General features: G+C 38.2%; 1 protein-coding gene and 1 pseudogene across 22 annotated transcripts in view; one reads left to right on the top strand and one right to left on the bottom strand.

The window, feature by feature from the left end:
• Positions 1 to 7,067, bottom strand: part of LOC309606803 (translocon-associated protein subunit gamma pseudogene) — a 163,252-nt pseudogene extending 156,185 nt beyond the window's left edge. The window contains exon 1 of the transcript in view: positions 6,951 to 7,067. The product of the transcript in view is annotated as a translocon-associated protein subunit gamma pseudogene (transcript). The remainder of the gene's footprint in view (positions 1 to 6,950) is intronic.
• Positions 1 to 17,869, top strand: part of GRM7 (glutamate metabotropic receptor 7) — a 1,142,612-nt gene that overhangs the window by 548,556 nt on the left and 576,187 nt on the right. The window lies entirely within an intron of this gene.

Below are 17,869 nucleotides of genomic sequence, written 5' to 3'. Positions count from 1 at the left end.
GTTTCCATATCTGTAAAACTAGCATTAACAGACTTGCTGAAGTTTTGTAAGGAACGTTCAAGACAACGTGTGCCAAGTAACTGAGCCAGTGCCTGAAGTATTCTAGTTGCTCAGTGAATGTCAGCATCTCTCTCAAGTCCCTTTTCTACCGTGTGGTAGCAAGCAGAAACCTACGATCTTCAGATTTTAGACATTTTGCCCCCTCATGCCAACAGTGAGCTTATAGACAGTCTCTAAAGAATATTTCTAAGAGCCCTTTGCTCATGTTAGGGTCTATAAAAGGTGAGTGGACGATAACCTCATGTCTGTTTTCAATTCTGACGGAAGGGCTGATCTGTTACAAGTCTTGGCCTTTCCTAGAGACTGTGATGGGAAGTTGCTCAGGACAGGTCGCTGTAACAGCGTCATTCAGATCATCTAGTTAAATGGTGCCTGCTCTGACTACTCGAGAGAGCCCAGAACAGAACACAATGCATCTGCCCCATTCCAGAAACATTCCTGATTATTCTGAACAAATGGAAAGATTGGTAAGAGAAAACTCGAATCAGTAATGTATATTGCCAGGATTGAAGTGAATCTTTCAACCTCCTAGAAACATCTAACGCTTGTAAATTAATAACCTGACATGACTTCATTTGAGCACAAAACAAGGACCAGGAAATTACGTTGTTTATACATTGTCTTTTAAGTGTCTGATCACGGCCACTTAATACTTAGATTCTTCCGAAGGACTATTATGCAAGGCTCCGGGCAAGAAAACTGCAAACTTGAGAAGTAAGGATTTAAAGATCTTAAAATTTGTGAGTATTGTTCTCCTAGACTTTTTATCAGCGTATTCCACGGGTGCATGCTTCTTGTGTTTGATGGGGATACTCAAAGACAGTACCAACAGAGTGCGGTAATGGTAGCAAAAATAATTCCTCCCATTTAGAATGAGTAGCTGTTCTTTGGTGACCACCACAACAATTGTCTGATTGGTCACTTTACTCTAGGGGCTGCCAGTTTTACCGTAAACTGAAAATCCTGAATCACAGCAATAACTGAGGTTCAACTAGCATTGATCCAAGGCTTTGCTATTTGTTAGGCACCATTAGACGCTTGACTTATATTTACTTCCTTGAATACATACAACCTGTCATCATGGCCTTTATGCAGATGAGGATACTGGGGCACAGAGAAACACAGCTGATAAGTGGAAAACCACAGATTTGCATCCAGTGATCTGACTCTGGAATTTACTCCCCCAGTGTCTCTTCCTATCTGTCTCTATTTATACCCTTATTTTAAGAGTGAACTGCCACTGTATTTGTAAATAAGTGATACGATTACTTTGCCCTTACAAGAAGGCAGTAGCTTCTGGATCAAATAGGAAAGCAATGATTTGGAATGGTCCCAAGAAAAAATAATTCTATACACCAGTTATTGTGCTTTACAGATTTTGGTCATTGGGAGGAAAATCTAAACCTCCCTTTTTCAGATGATTCTCTATTTTATTTCTTCTTTTTAATTAATGCCAAGGTTTATTTTGCTGTAAAACAATGTCATCAACACAACCCAATACTCATACTTTGGGTACCTTTTGGAAAAGAAACTGGGAAATAAATGGGTTCCTCGTAAGTATTCAAAATTTCAATGGCTTGTGATTGTGGAAATGGATAATTTGCCCTACGCAGCAATATTTGACCACTTAATATATAAGTTTAAGGCTTGAACCCAAGGGAGAGAATAAAGCTTTGGCTCTGGCAGTTTGAGGTTTTGCATGTAAAGGTGAAACTGTAAGAAGGAATTAGGAGTCGGTGGGCTAGCGGCGAGGATGACCGCACACGTGCCAGGCAACCGGATCACCTCTGGGGATGCAGAGAGAAATCAATCCCAGTCTTGAAGGAGCTTGCAGTCCAGTTGAGGAGGTGGAGGAACACCACCAGCCTTGCAAGGAAAAGAATCACAGTGTTCATTATGGTGCTGTGTTGAGGTTTTCCCCTGGGATCTCCACCATCACGTGATTCAGGGTGGAAGGAACGAGTCCCAATCAAAATGCCTGATCTTTTTCTTTTCTCTTTCTAACAGTAACTGAAAAGAGGAAATAACAGTGCAGTCCCTTATTAGAAACTGTGTATGTGCGTGTGTGTGCGTGTGTGTGACGAGTCATATCATTCTGGCACCCCAACGCTATATATGCTCTTGCCTAACATCTTCCCACATTTTCTTTAAAATTCTCTAGTATGGTTTTTCCATATAATACATTCACATTTTTAGGGATGGATTGCATCCATCATTTCTTTTTACCTCCCCAAAACCCTTCAAAGTGGGTCCCTTGACAAACGTTACATGATGATTTTACTAAACATGTTCTATGAACTTGTACACCTGCTAGGTATGAAGAAGCTGTTCTCTCCTGGGGACAGCAGTCCCTGGTGCCTTCCTGAGATGTCACAGACACGATTAGACCAGTGGTGCATGTACCTTGGAAACCTTGCAAGGTGCTTGGAGAGAAGAAAACCAATTAACTCTCAAGTATACTTTGCTCTTTTTACGATTATTAGATATTTGATGTACAAAGTGGATATTCTAGGTGGATCATTTGAAATGTGCTTTAACATCTATAATCTGGGAATAGATACTTCCTTGTAAGTCACTCATGTAATGGAAAATCCTCTATATTAAAGGATTAGCCTAAATTTTCCTGTCAGCTTTTCCACTGTTAACAATTCGAATCAGGAACAGTTTCATTATTTTATAGATGAATTCAGATTAGATTTATTCCAAGTAGAGCGAAATCAAGTCAGTACCTTAGAAGATGACTTCGGCTCACATTTCACCATGATGGGAGGTCTCATTTACACAGCGCGTTTCCTCCCATTGTAAAAGGTGTTTACATGATATTTGTTTTGTTTTGTTTTAATACTTTTTTTCTTTGTGAGATTTCTAGAGAGGACAATCTTTCATTGAGGTACCAAATGATGACTTTTTTTTCACAATCTTGCAAATAAATCCCAGGAGACTGAGAGATAACATTAACAAGCACAGATGTCTCTGATAATATTTAAGAACACTGAAGACCTTTGAGATTTTTGGCTCAGGTGAAAAATCAGAAGAAAGGGGTAACCAAACTGAAAAAGCTGGAAAAAGCCAATATACACCGTGACTGAAATATTCATGTACCCGAAAGCCTATCATGAGAAAAAACCTCTGGGTCAAGTGTGGAAAAATTGAGATTTTTCTATAGGTGACTAGAGTTCTGCATATCTAAGCTCTCAAGCTCCCAAATCCATACTTGAGTGGTAGGTAGTTGTCAAATTTCACCTTAATATACCTAACATAAAAAGCTGGGAAGACTTTTGATATTCATGCTCCATCATGATTAGTCAGTGTTAATTTTAGTGTATCCCAGAGGATTACACAGCGTACTTCTCTTGCTATAGAAGTGACTATTAGCCTTAGGTACTAAGTATTTTCTATCAGACAGTTATAGTTTTGTGGGAACATGATAAGATCTGTGCAGCAATTAACTCCATGAGCAAAAATGACAATACCTGGATTCTACTGCATTATTTAGATGTATTGTCAATATTAAAAATATACATATATATGTATGTATATATACATGTATATATGTACATATATTTCCAATACTTATAATACATATATATGTGTTCCCATATATATGTATATATATATATATATTTCACGTTAAATATGCAAAACATTTTCAACCACATGTGTGGATCAAAGGCTTTTGTCCATTTCTAAAACCAACCAAAACCTCAAATCCATCAACTTCTTGGATCAGAAGTATTTATTTGATCAATAACCTTAAAACTCTCATAATATTCTCCATGCCTGGAGCCAGTTGTGTACTTAGACCTCAATAAGTTTACCTTCATAACTTTCTAGAAAAATAGTGTTTCTTTGTTAGGACAGTTGGAATGATAAAACTTAAGCAGCAGAGAATCTTAAACTGTCAGTAAGCTCCGTCACAGTTTATTTGCCCTTCATTGTGCCCCCATTAACGTCCCGCACTTAATGGATCTCAGCACTTGTCATGCTCCATTATTGTGACTTTTTTTTCCTTCTCTCTCCAAATCCACACATTAAGCTCATTAGCCATTACATGCTCCAAGCCCTAGCAGGGTTCCTGACACATACAGAGCTCAATAAATATTTACTGAGTTGAACTCTAGGTGAAATAGTATGATCATAAGGTCCTTCCGCTATTGCCAGTGACTTTCTTTTGGACTTGGACCAGGAACTCAAGGTACCTTATGACAGATTTCATTAAAAGGAAGTGACTAAATTACCATGAGCTCCAGCTACACATATAGAAAGCTGGACCGTTTGACTTCTGCTGTAGTTTTAGATTTCTTGTGTGGTTTTTGTCGTCCACCCATCCATCCATTCATCCATTTTAAAGAATGATGTTTACATTACTTTGCCTGTCACGAAGTAGATTTGTTGATGAATGTGTGAATACCTCCTTAAAGTCTTTATGATCTTCTTTAAAGTCACTCTTTAAAGTGACTTTAAAGTGAGTTTAAAGTCACTCTTCTTTAAAGTGACTTCTTTAAAGTCACTCTTTCTTAAATCTATGCCCCATTCTGGTGTATTTAAGTATCAGCTTAGTTCTGGCTGCTGTAAGAGAATACCATGGACTAGGTGACTTTAAAAAAAACAATTTATTTCTCACAGTTTTGGAAGCCAAGTTCAAGATCGAGGTGCTGGCAGATTTCATGTGTGGCAGGGGCTTGCTTCCTAGTTCATAGATGGCCATCTTCTCACTGTGTCATCACATGATGGATGGGACAAGGGACCTTTCTGGGTCTCTTTCTTAAACACACTAATCCCATTCACGAGGGCTCTGCTTTCATGACCTAATTACTCTCAAAGGCCCAAACACCTCAAACCATTACTTTGGGGGTTAGGATTTCAACATATGGGGGAAGGGGGATAAAAACATTCCGTCTGTTGAGAATATTCAGGTATGGATTCACTTTCTCAGATATCCTTACAACAAAGGCTCCGATATGATCCACTCTGCCTCCTACTTCTGATTCTTTTCAATCTCCCACTCAATCCCAGTGGAAGGATAATCTATCCTCATAGAGCAACTGAATATACATTGGACATCTATGGATGTAAGGGCACCGGAGCTACTATAGTGTAAAGATCAGTGAGGGAGAAGAGGTGGAATTTAAGGATAATGCTGAAAATGATACCAATTCGTGGTGACCAAAGCCAAGCTTGATGAGAAATGTATCATGAGTAGCTGTGGGTATACCTGGTTGGGAAGGTGAGGTGTAGCGGCCCATCTGCAGATGTCTTGGCAGGCATTTCTGCAGTACAATCTTATATTTACTACATTTTGCCCAAAATATGAAGTTCTTTATCCTGACTAAAGAAGTAATAAGCCATAAAGAACAAAATACATACATTGTACAGACTAATTATTTAAAATGTGCTGAATACTATATATAATGAATTTGTAAGTTGTCAAAACACATATTTAAAAAAAGAAACCTTTACTCTGAAAGACAAAATGACTCTTAAGACACATATTGAGAATTAATCAAAATATCGTTATCTGTGATTTAATATGATTAGCTCTTCAAACTGTATAAAATAATTTGGTACAACTACATATTTCACCAAGATGGCTTTTGCAGAAAATGGTGGTAAAATACTTTGAAAACTGTGACTGACTTACCTGTACAGTAATCATCTAAGTTTTATTCTACTTTGAAAATAGTTGTGAGCAAAAGATATTTCAGTGCTAACATTTTCTATTACTGAAGATGGTAAAAGAACATTTTTCTGCGTCTAGCACATGTTATTTAGCAAACATCTGTCAGGGTAGATACCTGCCATTAGATACAAATTCTTTTCAAAAATAATAGTTAGCTTTTAAGTCTAAGATAAATCAAAGAGTGAAAGCAACTAATGAGCTCTTAGCAAGGACTTTATCTTGGGGAGGGGCATCTGTTTAACCTTGAATATCAGCAGTAGGAACAACTCCTAGCTATTAAAAAGCATCCCTGGGAATTTTTGAAAGGGTTCCATTTTCCCTATTGAGAAACATATGGAAATTATGCACCCTTGCTCCAAGTGAAATTGGAATCACTACAATCAGAAACATCTCATCTTTGGTTTTCTTGGGGTTTTTTTTTTTTTTTTTCACATCTTTATTGGAGTGTAAATGCTTTACAATGGTGTGTTAGTTTCTGCTGTACAACAAAGTGAATCAGCTATATGTATACATATATCCCCATATCCCCTCCCTCTTGCGTCTCCCTCCCACCCTCCCTATCCCACTCCTCTAGGTGGACACAAAGCACCCGAGCTCATCTCCCTGTGCTATGCGGCTGCTTCCCACTAGCTATCTATTTTACATTTGGTAGTGTGTATACGTCAGTGCTGGTCTCTCACTTCCTCCCAGCTTCCTCTTCCCCCTGTACCCTCAAGTCTGTTCTCTACATCTGCGTCTTTATTCCTGCCCTGCCACTAGGTTCATCAGTACCGCTTGAATATGTCAGTGGTGAATGCACAATTCACACAAATGATTTGCCCATCGTGTGTTCTTTTCATCTCTTTCTTCCTCCTTATCTATTCAAATTCACTTCTATTTATCATCACAGGAATGTTTGCCAAGAATTTTTAAACACATTCTTCCGTTCTTCCTTTTACTTAGATGAGGATGACCAGTGACTTAGGGAAGTTGGCGTATTTAAACAGTGGCAACCAGTCACCATACATACCTGAATGTCCATTATGTGCTCTTCTTAAGGAAGTGGGATGCCTCATTGCTCTGGGATATACTACCCTGGGGATTGTCTTTCTGACTCCCTCACTGCTCAGTCTAGTGGAGGCCTCTCAATAATTTGGTCATCATCCTCGGAGATGATTGCTTCCTGGACCTGCCTTTGTCTTTAAAAGAAATATCAATGCCTTTGCCTCACCGATAAAATCTTTCTCAGCCACTTAGGTCTTGTCTGCTGGGCCTTTGATCTAGTCATCAATTCCTGTAGATCAGTTCGCAGTCCTGCCTCACTGCCGGTGAGTTTGGGGGTCTCCATTTCACTCAGTTCTATTTTCTGTATATTCCTGGTCCTTGCAAAATGGATCGTGTCCTGGACCTGATCCTATTCGCTCAAGTCCTATCCTTGTCTTGGCCTATTGCCTGTTCTAATCTACCAATTTTGCATCTGTTTCTCCCCTTTCTCCTCACCCCTTATCTGCTACTGCTTATCCTGTAGTGTAATACGTAATCAGCTGTGATGGAGCTGCTATGGATACGGTTGTTTTTATGGTGTTTTAAGTGTATAGTTGAAGTAAAAGGTATTATTAAATCAGAAGTTATAACTCTGACCCGTAAGAGTACACCTTGATTTTGACAACATCATGACTGAAGAAGCACCCCAATTTCAGGAAAGTTACAATTGAAGTATAGATAGCTTAGATTTGAAGTATTGTGGTAATGCAGGACCTTTTACATTTAAAAGGAAAGCTGTAGATAATCCAGAAATATGGAAAAATCAAGACTTGGAAGGGGAGCCATATTGGAGACAAGATTTGGAAACTGGCTAGCCAAGAATAATTTTGATTAAATTATCTAATAATTGATAAAATATTCATTAACTTTTCAGGATGGATAGAAGCAAAATTTAGCTTGTTTTCAACTTTTTGGATTATGCCAACTATACTTTTCTTTAATAACAGGGAGGCGGTTCAGACATTTGTTCACAAACTGATTTCTATCCGGGGCTGTTTCTCCTCAAAAGGAACTTTTGTGACGAGAAAGATAATGGATCCAAGAAAGAGAATATTTAAGATAATAATTAAACATACCTATGATATAGTCCCACAGACTAATCTAGCGCTGCTTTGTGTATCTGAGACATACTATGCTAGCCTAAAATTAATATTCTTTTTTACTTATAATATTTCCTTTATTTTTGGCCCCCTCCCAATCCTTGCATACATGCTTCACTCTCCAGGCTTTTCACAGAGCATATGTGGAACAAAGATTGCCCATTGTGGGCAAAAATAATTTGAGATTAAAAAAAAAAAATCTCTTTGGCTAACAGATTTGTAAAGCTTGTATCCAAATGACTAAAGATAAGAAGGTTATAACGTCTCCTTAATCCATTCTGAGCTGAAATCTCATACTGAGGCTGGGCTGTATAGACATTCCCACCACAAGCTACACGTCTGTTTATTTTCTGCCTTTTGAACACTGGCTCTCATTTATCTCTGAATGCCCTGTTGGGCAACGTTCAGCACGCTAACGTGACAGCTTTGAGTTAGCCTTATAAGGGGCACTTTGTGAAGTGGCTTTCACATCCCTTCATACCATATTAGAGACTGGGTTGGCAGTGAAAATATTTACAGTGAGGGAGTTCTCTCTTTGTTCACATTTTCTGTTTTTTGTAGTTGCTGTCATCTCCGTGACTGCTTCCTTCTCAGGGCAGTGAACCAGCTAATGACAGCATGCCCTCTGTATCTATTTTGAGGGTGAGAGAGGCTTGCCTTGCTTGTGTGGATGGAAATGGGGTTTATCCATGACACTTGACAACTGAATTGTCACCTTCCCCTCAGATGGTTTCCTAATTATAATTTGTTCTGTGCAGGGTCAGGAAACAGAAGAATAGAAAAACAGAATCTCTTTGCTGCAAAGCAAATAGGATCAGGACAGCCTGGGAGCCAAGGAAAGTCAGACTGGAAATAGCTCCAAGGTGCTGGCTGGCTGGGAAGATGTGCTATTTGGGAAGGTTACTCAGGTGGTTCAAATTGAGTCTAACCTTAAGTGAACTTGACTAATGATGGGCTCAGTGGTTTCTCTCTCAAAATAGGCTGGCGCTCAGGTACCTTGTTAAGATTTGAAATTACCATTTTGAAAGTGCCGTCTATTACTGTAACTTTGCACTCAAACTCCCATTTTTAAGCAGTCAGTGGAGGTCAAATGTGCAACACTGAGAGAGCAGTGAATTGAAAATTTCCCTGGATGTTTTAATTGCCTTGCTGTAAACAGCATAGGTTATTTTAAATGGCTGTGAGAAACCACTAGTCACATATGAAGCATGATGGTTTATTGACTTTGAAGGGGGCATGGTTTGGTAGTTGAAAGAATGATCAGGCTTGCAAATGCCTGAGCATCTTGTTTGTCAGTATTTTGTTTCATATATAACCTTTCACTGTTTCCGGGACTATGTGAGGTTTGGAGGGGAACTGAGTTAATTACTGTCTACATCATGGGGAACTTGAAAGGATCCTTAATCCACCAATTGTTAAACAACCCAAGATAAAAGGTGTTGACTTCTTAAGAAACTGTTTGGGTTACTCCCCTCCTTCTCTGTCTCTTTTTCTCCCTCTTCCAATTCTCTTTTTCTCAGTCTTTGTTTCTTTATCCATTGTTAAGCTCTTCATTTTCCACTTTCTCTCTCAGACTTCCTTCCATTTTTTTTTCTCATAGCCAGAGAACTTGTAGTTTGTTAAAAAATGCTTTTGGACACCTTATCTCTGAGATATTGGGAGCAAGATGCACAAAGGCCTCTTTTAACAGGTTGAGTAAACCTCAATTATCTAAACCTTCTGCTTCAGAGGAGTTATGCAAAGGTAGGCAGTGGTCAGAAGCTGCAAACTACTCCAAATTGGCATGATGCTTGTCTTAAAAGAATTCATCACTTCACTAAAAAGTGATACCACTTATTTTCCAACACTCTGAAGGAGATATTTGGAGAGATACTCTTCTTTTTGTATTTTGAGACAGCAGCCATCCTTACTATATTTTTACAGTGTCACAGCTCTCTCTCCCCTAAAGAGAGCTCACATCTCTTTGCGTCCCTAACATCTTCCACAGGATGGCTCCAGTGAAGTGTTCAGTGAACAGAACTGATCAGAGAGAGGATCAAACCCATCACTGTGGCTAGATTCACCATCACTACAAAGAAAATGGATTAGAGCATCCAAATCTAACAACAATGCTGTATCATCTCATACAAATTAGAGTTAATGATTCAGCATTCATAATATCACCAATAACTGTTAAATTCAAGGTGGTTACCTCCTACTTCATTATTAGCGTTCCTTTTTTTTAATTTTTATTTTATGTTGGAGTATGTTGATGTATTTTATATTGGAGTATGTTGTGTTAGGTGTATACCAAATTGATCGTCATACATATACATATATCCATTCTTTCTCAGATTCTTTTCCCATGTAGGTTATCACAGAATACTGAGTAGCGTTTCCTGTGCTATACAGTAGGTCCTTGTTGATTATCTATTTTATATAGAGTAGTATGTATATGTTAATCCGAAACTCGTAATTTACCTCCCCACCTTCTGCGTTTGGTAACCATCAGTTTGTTTTCTATGTCTGTGAATCTGCTTCTGTTTTGTAAATAAGTTCATTTGTATCATTTTTTTTTTAGATTCCACGTATAAGTGATATCATATGATATTTGTCTTGGTCTGACTTACTTCACTTAGTATGATAATCTCTAAGTCCATCCATGTTACTGCAACTGGCATTATTTCATTCTTTTTTATGGCTGAGTAATATTCCATTGTATGTATATACCACCTCTTCTTTATCCATTCATCTGTTCATGGACATTTAGGTTGCTTTCATGTCTTGGCTATTGTAAACAGTGCTGCAGTGAACATTGGGGTGCATGTATATTTTTGAATTATGGTTTTCTCCAGATATATCCCCAGGAGTGGGATTGCTGGATCATTGGTAGCTCTATTTTTAGTTTTTTAAGGAACCTCCATTCTGTTTTCCATAGTGGCTGTACCAATTTACATTCCCACCAACAGTGCAAGAGGGTTCCCTTTTCTCCAGACTCTCTCCAGCATTTATTGTTTGTAGACTTTTTGATGATGGCCATTCTGACCGGTGTGAGGTTATACCTCACTGTAGTTTTGATTTGCATTTCTCTAATACTTAGTAATACTGAGCATCTTTTCATGTGCTTCTTGGCCATCTGTATGTCTTCTTTGGAGAAATGGCTGTTTAGATATTCTGCCCATTTTTGATTGGGTTGTTTGTTTTTTTGATATTGAGCTTCATGAGCTGCTTGTATATGTTGGAGATTAATCCCTTGTCAGTCGCATTATTTGTAAGTATTTTCTCGCATTCTGTGGATTGTCTTTATATTTTGTTTATGGCTTCCTTCCACTATTAGTATTCTCTAGAAAAGCTTTTACTTAAAATATTCCTTAGAGTGTAAGGAGGTTTTTAGGTTTATTTTCTTATACTAACTAGGAAGACATATCCTTTAAGTTATATATATGTAGCATTTGTCATTAATAATATACATAGTAAATAATAGTAAACGCTATGAAAAGGTATGGTATAAAATAGTAAATAATAATAAAATAGTAAATAATAAGGTAGTAAATATTATACTATACACACAAACATACACACACACACATAGGATATGTACAAATATTTTAGTTCAAAACCTGAGAGAAACTAGCTTGGAATTTTCTCACATTTGTTTTACTTCCAATATTGTTTGTCAAACCGCAATGGCCAGTTTTCAAATTTGGAAAGTTTTAGGTGAATTCTGTGTCAGAAACAGAGATGTCAGTGTTCCTTAATATGATTATTGATTTTACTGTGGCGATAGATTAAGATCAGAATGAAAAGTGAACTCTTTTGTCTGAGGTATAATAGAGGCAGCCTGGATAAATAGGATTCTTTTAAGTAGAAAGCACACACTTTATAATGTTAGACAGATAAAGGTGAAAGATGGCTACGGGAAGACTAGAAAAAGTTCAAAATTAATGTACGGGGTCCTTTGCTTAACAAATCTGGCAGATATAAAAGAAAAAGACAAATATTTGAATAGAAACAAAAAATTCTCTACCTGCCATCATAGTTCTTCAGCTTTCAAAGCATTACTTAGTTATTGATCTCCTTGAAACCATTTAAGATTTGTGACTTTTTAAGGAGTATATCCATTCCCTGTAAGGAATAAAATGTGTCTTCATACCTTTGCTTGACGTTGTAGCAGGGAAATTATCTTTTGTTTCTATTTTATTTTCTATGCATGAATATAAACATGACTTAAGTCTGCCTGCTGGAAACCAGGCACCAACACCCATAGCTCATTGCTGCAGGATGCATGGGCTGATCATGATGATAAACAAATCTAATGGATCCTTCATTTGGGATGATAGTTTATAGCTTTAGGTGTTTTCTTAGCATTAGTAGTGGCGAAATCAAGAACTGTAAATTCTGAATTGCTCAAAGTGGAGAAGGTTAAGGGAGCTATCTTTCCAATCCATGGAGGAATATTATGGCTGAAAAGAACAAGGAACTTGACTGAATTATCGCAAAGTTGTCTTTAAGTTGAAGTCGGGAGAACAATTTAAAAAAATGTATATATATATATATATATATATATATATATATATAATTAAACTTGTCCATATTAAACCATTTTTTAAAAAGAGTCTTGGGTGGCAGAAGGCTGAACACTTTTAGCGAACTTTCATGGATGTACATAGCAGAAGAATTACAAAGGTCATGCCATTAGAAGCACACCAATTTAGTGCCTGGAGTGTTTTCACAGAAATAGGAGTACAGTGTAGGGGTTATTTATAAGCTAATCCTAATGGAAGTGTACTTCCAACATTATTTATCACCTGTGCTCAACTATGGTGAATACGCTATTAGGGAATTATTGACTGTTGATGGTCTTCTTTGCCTTGTAAACAGTTGACTTAAATTGTCACCTGTATCTACTTCTCAGGTCCCTGGCCTGCAGACACACGTGGCCGACTCTCATCCATCCTTCAGGGTTGTGGCAGGTGACGGCCACTCTCTCTCTATTCCTTCTATTTCCTTAGTGATAATACTCAGTTTTATTTGGGGCGACAGTGTACACAACTAAACGACTACATTTTTCAAAAGTATTTTCTGGCAATGAGGTTTACCATGAGACTATTTTGGACAATGGTATATAGATGACAGTGTTGTATGCAACGCTGGGAAGATGCCATAGAAGGACTTCACCCAATTGGAAACGGTGCCCCTTTGTCTTTTTCCGTATCTCCCATCTTGCTGTCTGGAGTGAGTCCATGATCGCTGGAACTTTGGCAGTATCCAGGACCGTATGTGGCATTGAGGATGGACTTGACTTGATAGAGTGGTGTAGCAGAGAAATACGAAGAGTGTGGGTCCCTGGTAATCATGGGACTGCCATGCCAGCTCTGGACAGTTTACCTGTCAACTTATTTCATGTGAGAGAGAAATAAACATACTTTTGAGCAACTGTTATTTTGACTTTTCTATTTTTGCAACCAAATCATTTCTGAATTCTTACTGATTAAAAATCAAAATGTCTTACTAATTCTAAAATCTAATACAGAGACGGACTAAAAATTTAGAACAATATAGATTTTTGGAAACATCACTGTAGGACGTAGTCAAAACATGTGATTTTAGTCCTTTCCCAGTGACTCTACGGCAATGTGAGTTTTGGTAAATTACTTTCCCTCTCTGAGTGTTATTTCCTTCTCTAAAAGTAGAGATCTGAATCCTTTAGCACTAACATCCTATCCTTGAGCATTTGAGAAGCATTGTCCTTGCAACCTGGCTTTTAAAGGAAAGATCAGTAAGAGGACAAAATGCCCAAGTCCAGCCAAGACTTGCCTCTAATGGAAATCCATGCATCATGGAGGGGATTAGCAGTTCCATCTCAAATTCTTTCCAGAAGCAACTGTGTTAACATGCAGCTAGTAGTACATCATTCATGACATTCTCCTCCTCAGTCTCCACAGGAAGCAGTCAACCTAAAATGTAATTACAGGTAAAAGATATGCAATCATGGTAATTAGAAGATGATATGGTAGCAGGTGATGTGATAGCAGAAGTTGTAGTATACAGGGAAGGAATCTTAAAAATGGGAAATTCTAGAACAATCAGTATTTCCAACCATATGCAGTGAAGAGAACCTACCAGGCTACTGCAATCTGAAAAATATCTTGAAATTTTTACAGGAGGTATTTTCTCACACACATACTTAACCAAGAAACAGTCTCCTGATTTCAGGTCCTAAAAGCTGCAGCGAAAACAGAGATGGGTAAAATAATTTTATTTCTAGAGGGAGGGGTTTGGGCCAATGAACGACAGGACTGCAGAAACCAGTACAAGCCCCACTGGCGCGCTGCTTGCAGTTCTGTTTACTGTAAATTCAAATATTTCACAACAATTATATCAAGGCCTCTTAATCCTCAGTGAACTTCACCAGTATTCTGGACCTCTGGCTAAGACTTAACCCTCCCAAAGCTTTAGTATTTGTTTTTCCTTTTCACTTCTTCTTTGTCCATCCAGGAACTAGGAAGATGGACTGAGAGAAAATAGACAAAGGCTCAGCTTTGCTTCTTCCACTATTCCCTGTGATCTGCAGACAGAGGAGAGCCTTATTAACAAAGTCAGCAGATTCCTTATCACCCCTAACAGCAGGGAATAGCCCGCCTCATATACCAGGTGAAACTATGTAAACCTTTTGTCCCAGAGATCTTGTTGAGGAATCAATGACATTTTCCCTAATTGCCTCCTTGTTGAGTGATGCTAGTATTTGAGTGAAGGAGCCTCTTAATTATTACCCTGGAGGTATTTGGGACTTAGTAACTCTTGGGATTTCTGTTTATGTATCACCTAACTATTCTTCCAAGAGTGCCATCACTGACATAGAAAGATGTTGTATAGTTTATTAGTCTGTAAGAATAAGTATTGTAATAAGAGAAGAAACAAGATCAATTTAAATAAGTATTAATTTTATTTCATCATCTCGTCTTATTCTTTGCTATAAACTCGGTGGAATTATGGATCCTACCCTCAAGCCATACAAGTTTCTCTACTTTCTTCAAAAGAACCCCACTTCTTCATTACTCTCTACATTTGTCTTTACCACCGTCTTTCCCAGCGTAGGCTTTCCTTCGCCTCTTTGCTGGGGAAATCTTACTCCTATCCTCCAATTATCTTGCACACCTCTTGGTTGTGTCTTCTCCAAAATTCCAGTTTCTCATAGTTGTTCTCACCTTAGTGACCCTTCAGTATTTGATTTAGACCAGTTCCCTCCACCAAAGTGGTTTCTGGGGAACTAGACTAATCTAATGATTCTGTGGAAGAAGAGGATGGTGGACCACATGTAAACGCCACATATTATGGTCCCCCATATGGTGAGTAACAATGCATGAATGCACTCAGGGAGTTCTTTATGCATTCTTTAAATAATTCTTGCATGCTTACAAGCATGTCAAACTCAAGTTAATTTAAATTGGTGACTCCATAGTTGCCACGAGACACATTTATTTGTCTGCCAAATAATCATTCACTTATCTGTCTTCTTCCCTGCTAAGAGAACCCAGGTTTTCTTTTGTTCCTGGCAACAACAAATCCATCATTAGAAGTTAAATCATAAGTCAATCATGGCAATCACTGTTTAGAGTACGGATGATAATATGACATAATTTCAGCCAATGAGATATGAGGAAAAGATGGTGAGGAGGGGGGCATTTCAGAACAAAATCTCCGTGATCAAAAGTCAAATAGGTAAAAGAGAAAGCCTTTGTCTACCAGAGCTCTCCCTTCCTTCTCTTAATGATGTCATGTGAAGTGTGATGCCTGGAGCACCAGGAACCACCTTATGAATCTGAGACAAAGGTTAAGAGAACTTCAGTGAAAAAATCCAGTCCCTTGGCATGGTTGAGTCACTGTACCAATCTGAAAACCAGCTACAATCCAGATTTATTTTGTGATTGTATTATCTAAGTCACTATTAATTGAGTAATAGAACTCACTGTAATGTTACTTGTAGCCCAAAGTATCCTCACTTGTGATTTTCAAATACCAATGACACTCCAGCATTTCTGCAAACCTGCAATGTACATGATGTGATCCAATAAGATACATAAAAGAAAAGAGAGACATAGTTTCTTTCCTCAAGGAGTCTGGTAGCATACAAAACTGGTAATAATAAAAATGGGATGAAAGCTAAGTAACAAACGGCGAAGAGTGTTGAGGACCAAGAGAGGACTCTTTGCTTAGCTGGAGAGAATCAGGGGAAATTCCCCAAAGCAGTTTGCATGTATTAAACCTGCATCTTGAAGAAGTATTAGGATTTAAATAAGTAAAGATAGGAAGCAGGTATTTCAGGCCTGTACATAGCCCATACATAAATAAGGCCACAGAGAACTAAATACATTCATTCTGTAAAATTGTCTGATAAATTTATCTGGTCTGATGAATTTGATTATAGATATACTTTGGAATAACTTTGATGTTTTGTATGTGTGTGTATGTCTGTGCTTTAGAACATTTTGGAGGCCTTAAAATGCAAGTTTACTCTTAACTCAGAATTTACCTTCTACCTTATCTGTGGTACCACCGTCAGTCCTTCTTTTATTTAGCTGTTTTGTTTCCTTTGTGATCTGTATCTCTCTGTATATGTGAATATGTATACATATCTATATATATATATTTACACATATATGTGTGTGTACATATATAGTTACATATTAGGTTGTCAGATCGCTAAAACTGGTTTACTGTATTAATTATTATATCTATAGTTCCTAAATTTTACAAATTAAAAAAAAACTGGTCATATGCCATTGGTATAGTAATGTGTAATCTGAATTAAATAATAAGGAATTATTTACTGTGCAGAACTCTAATGAATCATCTTTTTTGTATTAACATATAGTCACCAAATGCTTGTTTACTTGGAATATAAGCCATACAAAAGCTAAAATAAACAACATAGTTTTCTTCCTTTTCATAAGGGAAAAAAAATAATAAATTTTTGTCAAGTAAGCCTCTTTCAGGGAATCAAAGGATCAACACAGATTTAACTTCACCTTCTGGAACATCTACATCTGTAGTCTTATACAATGAGAATTAATGTGCCTGCAGCTCTTCCAGACCCTGACAGTGGCTTCTGAATCATTGAGTGAAGATTGCATCTTGTTCGGTAGCATTTCTAAGTGCACTTTATTATGCCCTTACTTTTTCACAACTGGAATTCACATAGAGTCTAGCACATAGTTTGCTACAATATTCAATTAACTATAACACTCCATGTTCAAACATCCTTAATAATCAAGATTTTTTGGACTATAATGTACTTACAAAGGTGGCAATGGTTCTCAGAGAGAAAATAAGTTTGAATTTGATTTCATTCTCTCCTGAAACAGACTTCCTTCACTGTAAGAATCTCCTGGCTGTGTCCCTGTAAAGGACTGAGCCTTTTGGCCCCATTGTCCCCGTGCTATCTACCAAGAGACCGGATGACTAAAGGTGCCTGGGAAGCACGCTGAGCTTTGATAATTGGGACGATTGGCAGGTAGAAATGAAAATAGGTAAGGTAGAGACAGGCCACAAGACATTAAAAAAATCTCCTTTTATTTTCATTTTGTGACCATGTTGTTATGAGTGCAGTTGTCCTTTTACCCTGACGGACCTCATGCCCAGTGGGTCTCAACCACAGCAATTTTAAACAGCCTCCCCGCTCCCTGACGCACCACATGCACGCATGCACGCACACACACACACACACCACACACACACTACACCACACACACACCCCACACACCACACACCGCACACACACCTCACACACCACACACACACACCACACACACACTACACCTCACACACACCCCGCACACACACCTCACACACACCACACACCTCGCACACACCTCGCACACACACACACACACACACCACACAGACACCACACACACACTACACCACACACACACCCCGCACACCACACACTGCACAGACACCTCACACACACCTCGCACACACACCACACACACACACCACACACCTCACACACACACACACACCA

Source organism: Balaenoptera borealis, assembly GCF_965194805.1.
Source record: "Balaenoptera borealis genome assembly, chromosome: 12".
NCBI lineage: Eukaryota > Metazoa > Chordata > Mammalia > Artiodactyla > Balaenopteridae > Balaenoptera > Balaenoptera borealis.
This window is presented reverse-complemented; position numbering and strand designations above follow the sequence as displayed.